This window comes from Acomys russatus, chromosome 19, assembly GCF_903995435.1.
Source record: "Acomys russatus chromosome 19, mAcoRus1.1, whole genome shotgun sequence".
Classification (NCBI taxonomy): domain Eukaryota; kingdom Metazoa; phylum Chordata; class Mammalia; order Rodentia; family Muridae; genus Acomys; species Acomys russatus.
The window spans coordinates 60,401,891-60,415,175 of NC_067155.1; the positions used below are offsets into that span (position 1 = coordinate 60,401,891).

The 13,285-nt window shown below is 46.4% G+C and overlaps 1 pseudogene; it reads left to right on the forward strand.

Annotated features, from left to right (window-relative positions):
• Window positions 1–286: 286 nt before the first annotated feature.
• The window catches only part of LOC127203391 (uncharacterized), a 34,733-nt pseudogene continuing 21,734 nt past the window's right edge, over window positions 287–13,285 (forward strand).

A 13,285-nucleotide genomic window follows, 5' to 3' on the forward strand; every position in this document is an offset into this window, starting at 1 on the left:
CTGGATGGTTGTTTGCAAATACAAACAGAGCCAGCAGTTTCTTTGGTCTTCTTTCTTGAAACATTTAGGGACTGTTCTAGAAATATTAGCTATCTGTGAAGCTTCTCTGGGCTTACCTTTATGAAGCATGAACCTGGCCCTAAGGATGAAGGGGAGTCAGGACAGCCTGACTGCCTCTTTTCGGGATGAAGGAGACGGAGTGCTCCTTCTTGAGGGGAAGGTACGGAAGCCTACCCCATCGGAACTTGCGTTCAGTTGGTTGTACAAGTCCAGATGCGGACGAGTGTGCTTGGATGTGATAGTGTCTTGTGTGCTTATATTGTTTTTGTGCTTCTTGTTTTTTGAAATGGGACAGACTGTGACAACCCCTTTATCTTTAACTTTGGACCATTGGACGGACGTTAGGGCAAGAGGACATAATCTATCTGTAAAAATTAAGAAAGGACCCTGGCAGACCTTTTGCACCTCAGAATGGCCGACTTTCCATGGGGGCTGGCCACCTGAGGGGACTTTTGATTTACCTGCTATTAGAGCTGTCAGAGCAGTTATTTTTCAGGAAGGATCAGGGTCGCATCCAGACCAGCAGCCTTACATCACTGTGTGGGAAGATTTGGCCCGTTACCCACCCCCATGGGTCAAGCCCTTCATCCCACCAAGCTCCTGAGTCTTGGCAGTGTGAGAAGGCGCCACGGAGGAGAAATCGAAACCACGGCAGAGTGGATGAAGTGAGCCCAGCGCACCACCAGAGCCCGTCCCTAAAATATATCCTGGCATAGCAGAACCCCCTGAATGGCCCATGCCCCTGTTCCCACCATATCCCTGAGTTCCCCAGCCGGCAGCCCCGACCTCAGCCCTGCCCCCGGCTTCCAGGGCCACGGGTGATGGACCATTGGCAGGCCCTAGGAGCCGCCATAGAGGGGCCTGATTCCACCGTGGCTCTGCCCCTTAGTGCTGTTGGGCTGGCCCCGACAGGCAAAAAATGAGTTACAACTCCTACAGTATTGGCCTCTTTCTTCCTCCGATCTCTATAATTGGAAAACTAACCACCCACCTTTTTCAGAGAACCCTACGGGACTTACAGGTCTGATAGAGTCCCTGATGTTCTCCCACCAACCCACATGGGATGACTGTCAGCAGCTTCTGCAGGTTTTATTCACCACCGAGGAGAGAGAAAGAATTCTCCTCGAGGCTCGAAAGAATATCTGAGATGACGCTGGACACCCCGTCCAGACCCTGGCCGAAATAGATGAAGGATTCCCCCTGACCCGTCCTCAGTGGGACTACAACACAGCAGAAGGTAGGGAACGGCTGTCCATATACCGCCGGGCTCTGGTGGCAGGTCTCAGAGGGGCCGTGAGGAGGCCCACCAATTTGGCGAAGGTAAGAGAAGTCATGCAGGGAGCAACCGAGCCCCCCTTGGTGTTTCTAGAGAGGCTCATGGAGGCTTACCGGAGATATACCCCTTTTGACCCTACGTCAGAGGGACAGTGAGCCTCCGTAATCATGGCTTTCATTGGATAGTCAGCACCTGATGCTAGGAAGAAACTACAGCGCATTAGCGCATTGAGGGATTGCAAGATTATACCGTCAGGAATGTGGTGAAGGAGGCTGAGAAAGTTTATCATAAAAAGGAGACAGAGGAAGTGAAACAGGAAAGAGAAAAGAAGGAGAGAGCTGAGGATGAGGAAAGAGGAAAGAAGGAGAGAGCTGAGGATGAGGAAAGAGGAAAGAAGGAGAGAGCTGAGGATGAGGAAAGAGGAAAGAGAGAGCTGAGGATGAGGAAAGAGGAAAGAGAGAGCTGAGGATGAGGAAAGAGGAAAGAAAGAGAGAGCTGAGGATGAGGAAAGAAAAGAAAAAAGGCAGGAGAAGAGCCTGACGAGAATACTGGCCCCAGTGGTAGGAGAAGGAAGGCGTCAGGGAACAGGTGAATGGATCCTGGAAAAGACTAATAATCCTCTTAAGCTGCGTCTGCGTTGCAGATGCGACCCTAAGTCAGGACAACAACCCTCACGCCCCGATGCAACAGACTTGAGAGGAGATCAATAAAGAGGGGAACAAAAACAGGCTAGATAAAAGACAAAGGGACAGAAAAGCTCAACAAGGTTGGTTCGAGTCCTGGCTCACCCGGTCCCCCTGGATGTCTACCCTATTCTCTGCTTTAGCTGGACCAGTGTTGGTAATTTGCTTGATTTTAATTTTTGGCCCGTGTGTGGTAAATAGGTTACTTGCTCTTATTAGAGATAGAATTAGTGCTGTTCAGCTGATGGGACTAAGACAACAATACCGATCGATAAGAGATGCCAACAGAGTCTGAATCTTTTAGTCTAAAATAAAATAATACTTAAAAATTAGAACAGATATTCTAAGATCAGAATTATCCAGTAGAAAAAGAGGGGAATGAAAGGGAAAATTTTTAATTAGCATTAAAGCAACCAGAACAGCAGAGCTCTCTAACTCATAAGTGCAGGTCGGCAGGTACACTAGCCCAAGGTCCCAGATGATAAGTCACAAAGAATGCGGAGCTAGGAGACAAAGCCTATTGAGTGTTCCAGGGACTGGCTAGCCGTAAAAGATAGAGAGGGTACACAAGGACAAATTCCTAAGAGAAACAGGTACCGGACATGGTCGAGTGAGTAATGAGCCAAGACCCCTCATCCGATCTTATGGTGTTTGCTTAATCCCCCCTTGAGGCCCGCACACAATGTTCCAGGTTTGAGTTTAACCAGATGTGTCGTTAGCTCAGATAAACATCTACCCTTGGGTTCCGAGAAAAACAGGAACCAAGGACTGTTCTCGTGTGATTAAGTCTGACCTTACCCCAGATCTGCCTACGCAATTTGCTGATGTTCAAATGTTTGAAACAACCAATCGTGTGTGGCTGCGCCAAAACTTCCCGCTCCCCCTGACCTTTGTCCATATAAACCCCAAACCCCTGGGCTTCTGGGTCGACCCCTCTGTCTCCTGCATGAGATACGTGTCGACCCAGAGCTCCGCCAATAAACTGCCTCATGTGTTTACAGCAAGATGATCGTTTGTGTGTCTTTGGGTGTGCGCCATCCCGAGGCTTGAGTGAGGGTCTCCTTTCGGGGGTCTTTCAGTTGTTGTTTTGGTTTGGTTTGGTTTTTTGGGACAGGGTTTCTCTGTGTAGCCTTGCCTATCCTGGACTCAGTTTGTAGACCAGGTTGGCCTCGAACTCACAGCAATCTGCTTGCCTCTGCCTCCCAAGTGCTGGGATTAAAGGCATGCACCACCACCACCTGGCTTGTACCTGGTCATTTTGTGCTCTAAAACCATCTATGCCTCCCTATTTCCCTTAAAATAAAACCAGAACCATTTTTTGGGGGGAGGTGTTTTTGTTTTTTTGAGGCAGGGCTTCTCTGTGTAGCCCTGGCTGTCCTGGAACTCACTTTGTAGTCCAGGCTGGCTTCGAACTCAGAGATCCCGAGTGCTGGGATTTAAGGCGTGTGCAGATCTCCCACTGCCCACCATTTAGTAATCACAGTTGTGACTATCCAACTACCCTGCTTTTCCAGGGAATGACTCAATTGTCTTCCTGTTTGTCCCTGCACCCTTTCACTGACAATACACTGCAGGAGAGCAGTTTCTTGTGCCTGAAAATCCAGCACTGAGCCGAGTGCTCAGTACCCAGTACTGGGTACCCAGTAGCCAGTACAACATGAGTAATGAACAGACATAAGCAAGTACTTAGCTTGTTGTTTTGAATAGCAGAAAGGCACATAGCTTCGGTTCATCCAAAAGTGATAGTATATCTCTAAATTGTAAGTTAAAAAGCCTGGCTGATAGACAAACATAGCAGGGACGCCTGCACACAGCCTTCGTTTTCTCTCTCTTAAAAACGTTCCTATGGAGCTGGAGAGATGGCTCAGAGGTTAAGAGCAGTGGCTGCTCTTCCAAAGATCCTGAGTTCAATTCCCAGCAACCACATGGAGGCACACAACCATCTATAATGAGATCTGGTGCCCTCTTCTGGCCTGCAGGTGTACATGCAGGCAGAATACTGTTTACATAATAAATAAATTAATTTCAAAAACAAAACAAAACAAAAACGTTCCTATGGGGCCTAGGGATGTAGATCAAGGCCAGAAAAGTGCACAGAACAGTCACGTGGCGCTGCATTCAATCACCAATAATTATCTAAGAATTTTCCCTAGAGACTCTGACTCTGTATGAGGGTCAATAGTCACCAATTCCTGCAACTCAATCCTGACCAGTTTCTGTACCAACTCAAGCAAAGGAAAGCCTGTTGTTGTTGAAGTGGTGAGGGCTGGGGACAGCTTAGCCTTGAGAGCGCTTGCAGAAGCCCAGGGTTCAGTTTTCAGCATGCACATGGTAGCTCAGAAACCATCAGTAACTCTGGTTCCAGGGGATCCAATGCCCTCTACTGGCCTCTGAGGGTACTGCACACATGTGACCCAAACATACATGCAGGATGCTTCATGCACGTAAAACAAAAAGGAAGAAAAATGCTTTCAAGTGGAAAGTGGATATAGCTCAGCAGGTAAGAGCATTTGTTCTTCTTGGAGAGGGCCTGACTTCAGTTCCCGGCCCCAACATGGCGGCTTACAACCATCCGTAACTCTATTATCAGTGATCCAATGCCTTCTTGCAACTTCTATGGCCATGTTGTGTGTGTGTGTGTGTGTGTGTGTGTGTGTGTGTGTTTTGTGTGTGTGTGTGTGTGTAGGCAAAACACTCATAACTAAATCTAATTTAAAATTTTAATTAGAAAGCAGCAAATGTATTCTTAACTAATTCTTCCACAAGACAGGAAAAGGAAAAAGGGGAATCTTCATGGTAGATACTCAAAAAAGTTTAGACAGGGTCTCACCATGTAGTAGTGTCTAACCCAGAACACTTTGTATACCAGGCTGGCCTTGAACTCACAGAGATTCACCTGCCTCTGTCTCCTAAGTGCTGAAACTATAGGCATGTATCACTGATAGCTTGCGTAATTAAAAAAAAAAAAGTGTACAAAGCCAGGCATGGTGGCGCACACCTTTAATGCCAGCACTCGGGAGGCAGAGGCAGGCAAATTGCTGTGAGTTCGAGGCCAGCCTGGTCTACAAAGGGAGTCCAGGACAGCCAAGGTTACACAGAGAAACCCTGTCTCAAAAAACAAAAAACAAAAAAGTGTACAATTTGAGGTAGGCCTTTTGATTAGCCCAGCACTGTCCAACATAAATATAATGTGAGCCGGGGACATATTGTAAATGTCCTAGTGTTCCAAATGAAAACAAAACAAACAAGAAAGGTGAAATTTAGCTCAATGGTCTATTTTATTAAGCCAAATATAGCCAAAATATTCTCATTTCAGCATATGATCAACACACTAAAAGTACTAAGGAGATATTTTACATTGATTTTACATACAGTCTTTGGAATAAAAGTGAAATTATAGAGCCGGGCGTGGTGGCGCATGCCTTTAATCCCAGCACTTGGGAGGCAGAGGCAGGCGGACCGCTGTGAGTTCGAGGCCAGCCTGGTCTACAAAGTGAGTCCAGGACAGCCAAGGCTACACAGAGAAACCCTGTCTCGAAAAAAAAAAAGTGAAATTATACTTGTAGAAGGGATGGGGCAGAGCACTTACCTCTCATGTGACAGGCCCTGGTTCAACCCCACACAAGCAGGATAAAACTCCACTTACAGAAAAGCTTAATTGGGTTGTCAAATTTTAGCTGAAAATAATTCCTGCATATTTGAATTTTATGAAACTTATGGCTAAAAAGGCGGATTTGTATCCACATGTATTCCAAATATTGTAGTCTTTTCCAAAACCCAAGCATTGGTTTTAAAATTTTAAATGGAAATTAAGCACATTATGTTAAGTAAGAGGGGCCAGATAAAGACTGTCATATATTATATGATTCTAGTTTTTCCTAATGTTTATTTACTTTTATGTGTTTATGTATTTTTGCCTGCATGTATTAACTGTGCATCACATCTGTACAGAGCCCTCAGAGGCCAGAAGGGGGCGTTGGACTCTCTGGAATTGGAGTTAGAGATGGCTGTGAACTCCCATGTGGGTTCTGGGAATCAGACCCTGGTCCTCTGGCAATACAACCAGTGCTCTTAACCACTGAGCAATCTTTCCAGCCCCCGATTCTAGGCTTTTTGAGGGGGGTGTTTGTGTATGTGTGGTTTTGTTTATAGGTGTGTGTGTGTGTGTGTGTGTGTGTGTGTGTGTGTGTGTGTGTGTGTGTTTTCCAGAGAGGATTTGGCTGTCCTGGACTCACTTTGTAGGCCAGGCTGGCTTTGAGCGGACAGAGATCCACTCCCCTTTGTCTCCCCTAGTGCTGGGATTACAGGCATGTGCCATTGCACCTGGCTTGTTTATAGTTTTTGTTTGGTTGATTGTTTTTATGATAGGGTTTGTCTCGTAGTCCTGGCTGTCCTGGACTCACTTTGTAGACCAGGCTGGCCTCGAACTCACAGAGATCCACTCCCCTCTGCCACCCAAGTGCTGGGATTCAAGGTATGTGGCACCATGCCTGGCTTATAGTTTTCATTACTATTTTCTTTTTTATCTATTTGTGTGTGTGCCCATACTCAGGCACACACAGGTCAGAGCACAACTTGTAGGAGTCAGTTCTCCCCTACCGTGTGGAGCCAGGACATCCAAGTAGGTCAGGAAGCTTGGCGACAAACATCTTTACCCAGTGAGGCATCTTACTAGCTCTGGTTCTGTTTTCATTTGTCCTTTAATACCCAGAGTAGGAAAATTCCTAGAGATGCAACCTAGGTTGATGGCTGCCAGGAGCTCTGAGAAGAGATTGGGAGAAACTATGTAAGGGGTTTCCTTTGAGGGAAATAAATGTTTCATGCGTCCAAGTAAAGATGGTATATTTTATTAAGCCCAACGTAGCCAAAATATTTACATTTCAAAACATAGTCAATATAAAAATATTATATCGTGAATGAATAAACTGAATCGATTATTTTGAAATGGTTAGTAGATATTTGAATTTCAGCTTGTTGAAAAAAATAAAATTAGCCGGGCGTGGTGGCGCACGCCTTTAATTCCAGCACTCGAGAGGCAGAGGCAGGCAGATCGCTGTGAGTTCGAGGCCAGCCTGGTCTACAAAGTGAGTGCAGGATGGCCAAGGCTACACAGAGAAACCCTGTCTCGAAAAACCAAAATAAATAAATAAAAATAAATAAAATTAACGAGATTTAACTAAAATTACAACTTCCAATCCTTACTGCTCCAGCCACAGCGTGGGTTGCCTGCGACTATGGTGTCATAGGACATCAAACGTGCTCATTTATATGCAGAGACACCTGCTGTTTGCATGCCCGGCACTCTCCAAAAGCTCTCAAGGTGATATGGCCCAGCTTATTTAAGCACCACCTGGCAGCCACTGAAGTGTCACACTTCTATTTCACAAGAGCTAGCCAGGAATCCAATTTACTAGCGTTCTGCCATATCAGCACACTTAGGACGACTTGTTTGGTTGGCTGCACTTTTGAGCACGCTACAGTTCCCCGCCCCCCCCCCCCCATAGCCTTTCTGAAGGGCGTGAGGCACCCAGAAGCTGGTGCTTTGTGCTTCCGAAGCTGACTTCTAACAACCCCCAGAGGCCTGACCTCCGGGGAGTGGCAAGGTAGCAGAGTAGGAAGGGGCTCACACAGAGAGCGGGCATGGTGGCTGTAACACAAATCCAAGGAGGGTTAAAATGATGAAGGAGCAAAGCCTTGAGAAACCCCAAGGATGACTCCAAAGGATGCGATGGGCTCACCATGCCAGACTCTGACGAAAACGAGGGATTTGCCCTTTCCCTGACAAATCCACAACCATTTTCTCACTGCACTGAATTGTACGTTCTCCAGCACCCAGAACTCTGTCTCTAAGTCTTATCAAAATCTCTTCTTGATTTTTTTAAGAGTCTCATGCTCTACCAACTGAGCTAGCTGGGATTTTTTTTTTTTTTTTAATTTATTTATCAGCTCTGGCTGTCCTGGAACTCATTCTGTAGACCAGGCTGGCCTCGAACTCAGAGATCTGTAGACCTGCCTCTGCCTCCCAAGTGCTGGGACTAACGCCGTGCGCCACCGCTACCCAGCTAGAAGGGTTTTTGTGCCCTCTCCTTGTTTATCTTCAAACCTTCCTAGCAAGGCTGCTATGATCAAGTGAGAGCCACTTGCTGGGGGGCAGGGCTCCTCGCAAGGACACATTTCCTTTGTGTTTCCTCCGTGGTGTGTGCATGTATTTGTAGGTACAAGTACACATGCGGAGGCCTGTGTGTGTGCATGTATGTGTTTGGAGGCCAGAGTCAATCTTGGCTGTCATCCTGGAGGAGACAAGTCATCTTGTTTGAGGCAGACCTGGAGCTCATTAATAGGGTGAGGCTGGAGCTGGGCGTGGTGGCGCACGCCTTTAATCCCAGCACTCGGGAGGCAGAGGCAGGCGGATCTCTGTGAGTTCAAGGCCTGCCTGGTCTACAAGGTGAGTCCAGGATGGCCAAGGCTACACAGAGAGACCCTGTCTTGAAAAAAAATAGGATGAGGCTGATTAGTCAAAGAACCCCAGGCCACCTCCTGTCCTTACCTCTCCAGCTCTGAGACTGTGAGTGTACACCACCAGTTTAGCCTTTTTACTGGGCTCTGAGGATTAAAGTCACATCCTTATGCCTGCACAGCAAGTGTTTTACTGACTGAGTTATCTCCCCTTTTGGGAGAAAAATAAAATAAAATATCCATTCATCAGGATTTTTTTTTCTTAACCAGCCCAGTAGCAGATTCTCCCTTTGTAATACTGAGGAAATAGCTATCAGTATAAATCTATATCTGTCTTATTTATAGCACAAGCCTCCGGCAAGACAACCACAAAATACCAACCACAGCCACACGGTCCATGGCTTCTGTAGCTGCTTCAGAAGGCCCGATAACACTCCCTGAAGAGCCACTGTCATTCACGCGCCATTCAAGGTTAAGCTTGCCTTATGCCATTTTGTTTGCAAACTTTTCCTTGAAGAAACATCCTGGGAAGAGAAAAAAGAGTGGCTGCAGAGCACGAGGGCGGCCAGAGAATTCCTGAAAGGTGTGAGAGGTAGTTTATGAAGTAAAAGAAGAAGACATGTAAAAGTTTTATGACAGGAGGGGCGGGGGTGTGTGTGCTGGAGGAATGGCTCGGCACTCAGGGTTAGCGTTAGAACGCTGGCTGTTCTTGCAGATGATTCAGGTTCAATTCCCAGCAACCACCTGGCAGCTCACAGCTCTCCTTTGATACCAGTTCCAGGTGATCTGGCACCCTCTTCTGGCCTCCATAGGAAACACACACACACACACACACACATACATATATACATATATATATATATGTATATATATACACACACACGTATATATGTATATATGACGTATACACACATACATGCAGTCAAAACACTCATCCATATAAACTAAAAATAAATAAATAAATCTGTTTTTTAAAAACTGTAACAAGAAGAGCCAAGCGTAAATTCAGAGACCTCAGCAGCAGCTCATGAAGCTCAAGCCATTAACATCACTTTGTTCCAGGAATTCCAGGTAACTCTGAACTTCAGCAAAGCAAAGAATCGTTTCTCGGATACACAGGAACTGCATCCAAGAAGGGCATAGTTATACTAAGGAAATACTCCTTTTTCATCTGAAATTCAAAGTTAACTGAATGTCCACATGCTTTTTGTTTGCTAAGTCTGACAGCACACACAGGATGTAGTCTCCCTTTCTTCCTGTCAGTAAAGGCTCCGGCCCTGGCAGTGTTAGTGTTAGCATAAAGATGGTCTGGCCTTTTAGGGGCCTAGTAATCTCTGACGTCATCATCAGCCTCTGCCAGGTGCTTGCCCGGTGTGTGCCGGATAAAAAGGACTCACTGTCTCTCTAGCTCTCTCGGTTTCTCTCTCTCTCTCTCTGTCTCTGTCTCTTTGTCTCTCTGTCATGAGCGCCCTCCTCTCTCTTCCCCCTTCTCTCTTTTCCAAATAAACCCCCATTGGTTGGCCCCCCATTGGGAAGGTTCTTCCAGAACTGTCTTAACACTGGAGTCTTTTCTACCGAACTTGTTCTATCCAACACACTTCCCACAAAAATTTCCTTCTGATCCAAACTTCACTCTAAATCTCCACTCATTTCCGTCTGGACCCATCACTGTAGGTTACAAACAGTGATGGTGCTAGCATGCCTAAAATTTACCTCCCTTAGGGGGCTGGAGAGATGGCTCAGAGGTTAAGAGCACTGGCTGCTCTTCCAGAGGTCCTGAGTTCAATTCCCAGCAACCACATGGTGGCTCACAACCATCTATAATGAGATCTGGTGCCCTCTGTATACTAATAAAACAAAATTTACCTCCCTTTATGAACTTAAAAGGATTCTTGTAAGCTACAGAAATCTACCTCTCAAGTCAAATGGCATCCAGATTCGTATTGCCAGTCAACAGTCAGTTTTCCACCCATCTCCCATCTCTAAGGGTGGGATTCCTCCCCCCTTTCCCTGGTTTTTGGGCTCCCCTATCCCTAACTACCTGATTGCCACCTTTTTGCACCCAATACTAACTGAATTCTCCCTTCCCGTAAACGCTTCCCCTGGCAGGAGAGATAGCCGGCCCTCTCCGAATCACAGGGAGTGGGGGTAACCCAACCCCAGTCTTCACAACTGAGGCTGGTCCTCTTTGCTGACCTACAACTAGGACAGGTCCCACTGGGTGAGAACTGACACAGCTGTCCTCTTCCCGCCAGCGCCACCCTTTGGCCTCCGAAAACTCCTAGTGCACTTTGTAGGTGGTTGTGTCCCTGGGCCAGCTCAGCCGTGGAGATGAGCTCTTTTGGTCACTGTCCAGTCCTGATAAGCACCTGGAACAGTCTGTGCACCTGTTTTCTGAGTCATTAACTGTTCTGGGGTTGTCCTAACGGGTTACTGACTTCACCTCCCCACAGGAAACATTCAGTTGCCTGTTCCTCCTAGCACGCCTTTGGGGTGTCTTTTAGAGAATTTCAAATCCCTATGCCCACATTAAGGGCTGCTAAGTTTACACACCTCTGCAACCAAACTTGGATAGATGCAAAACTATACCGTTTTAATTATCACCAACGATTGGCTAAAATGGAAGGAAGTTCCCTATGCTCAAACCTTTTCTTTGCTCTCCCAAAATTTTCAAGCAAGGTCAGCATTGTTTTTTCCCTTATTTTCAAGCCCTTTCTCTTTGCTCTCCCAAGAGTTTCAAATGTGCACCTAAAGGGAATTTTCTCCCTAACCTAACTAACTTTGTCATATATATGTGTATATATATATGTGTGTGTATGTGTGTGTGTATATACACACACACACACACACACACCAGTATATTTCCTACACCCAGGACATCGTCAAAGCAGCTACCACAGGTGCTGTAGTCCAACCTCACAGATGGTGTCAGCTGGACCTGCATTGCCCCTCCTAGCCACAGATGTTCTCAGACCCTGGACATCAAATGCAATAGCCTGGTCTTCTAAAACCAACATTTCAGCCTTTTAACCCCCTATCACTGCCCTACTGTCAGCTTCACTCCTTATTCATTTGCAAAAGGCTAAAATGGTATGTTCTAGGCCCGGGACAAACAGCTCCAGGTTCCCCCAGCACTCCTCGCTCCCTACCTGCTGTAGGACATGGTTCACATACCCCTCTGCCCTCTATCCCAAACTTTCAGGAAAGAACTTTTCCTTCCCTTCACTATTTAGTCTGGACATTTTGTTCTATTGATTTTCTTTCTCTCTCTCTCTCTCTCTCTCTCTCTCTCTCTCTCTCTCTCTCTCTCTCTCTATTCCCCTTACACTGCAGCCAAAAGCTGCTTCCAATGAAACTACTTTTAGATATTTTAACTTATCTTTCATAAAAACAATCCAACGTTCCTCATTTTATTTTTTTATTTTTTATTTTTTGGTTTTTCGAGACAGGGTCTCTGTGTTAGCCTTTGCTGTCCTGGACTCACTGTGTAGACCAGGCTGGCCTCAAACTCACAGTGATCCACCTGCCTCTGCCTCCCGAGTACTGGGATTAAAGGCGTGAGCCACCACCGCCCGGCTCCTCATTTTTTATTTTTTTATTTACTATTATTATTATTATTATTATTATGGTTTTTCGAGACAAGGTCTCTCTGTGTAGTCTTGACTGTCCTGGACTCACTTTGTAGTCCAGGCTGGCCTTGAACCCACAGTGATCCGCCTGCCTCTGCCTCCCAAGTGCTGGAATTAAAGGCATGCGCCACCACCCCCGGCCTCATTTTTTTAATTACAGGAAAAGGGAGGAATGTTAGGATTCTGCTTCAGTCGGCCTGCCTATGATGTCATTGCCTCCCTGCCATGGGGGCATGGCCCTACCCAAGATTATAAAAGGCCAAATCCTTCTTGTGGCTATCTCTCTTACTCTCTTACCTACCTTCTTCTCTTTCTCTCTCTCTCTCTCTCTCTCTCTCTCTCTCTCTCTCTCTCTCTCTCTCTCGGGTACCGCTCTCCCTTCTCTCCCATGCTCACTTAATAAACTTCTCATATCGTATCATATCTGTCGCTTGGTATCTTATTATCATCTTATTTATTATTAACATAAAGGCCCCCTCTATACGAAATATGTTGCATGTGGCATATTCATCATCATTATTATTATAACAGTTGGGCTAGCTGAAAACCACACTGAGAGAATTATACTCCCCTGCAGTAAAAGTGGCCAATATAAAGAGAGTGAGTGACAAGCAAGAAGACACTGAGTGGTACAGTGCTTTGAGGAGCATTGATCCAGGCATCCAATCCGCAGAGGGGGGAGGTAAAAGAGGCAGGTCCACTGATTTGGTGGGGAAAAGGTGGCCTTTATATTCCTTTTTTTTTTTTTTGGTTTTTCGAGACAGGGTTTCTCTGTGTAGCCTTTGCTGTCCTGGACTCACTTTGTAGACCAGGCTGGCCTCGAACTCACAGCAATCCGCCTGCCTCTGCCTCCCGAGTGAGTGCTGGGACTAAAGGCGTGCGCCACCACGCCCGGCTTGGCCTTTATATTCCTAACCACCTTTCCCTGAATTCCTGATTGACTGAGTTCTTCAGGGAGGTACACCCTTCCCAGAGTATAGTATTGCCGCCACCCCAAGTTCCCCATCCTTCTGGGGCTTGAGACCCTCCCCCCAAAACTCTTTCCTGATATGTTGGCCCTATGATATGGCCAACTGTACCTTTTCAATCCTAGAATAACCTGAAAAGCATCCAGGCAAGGTGGTTCCAGCTGCTAGCGAGGGAAGGCGGGAGCATGGTGTTTCCTGCTTGCTTGTCTGTGA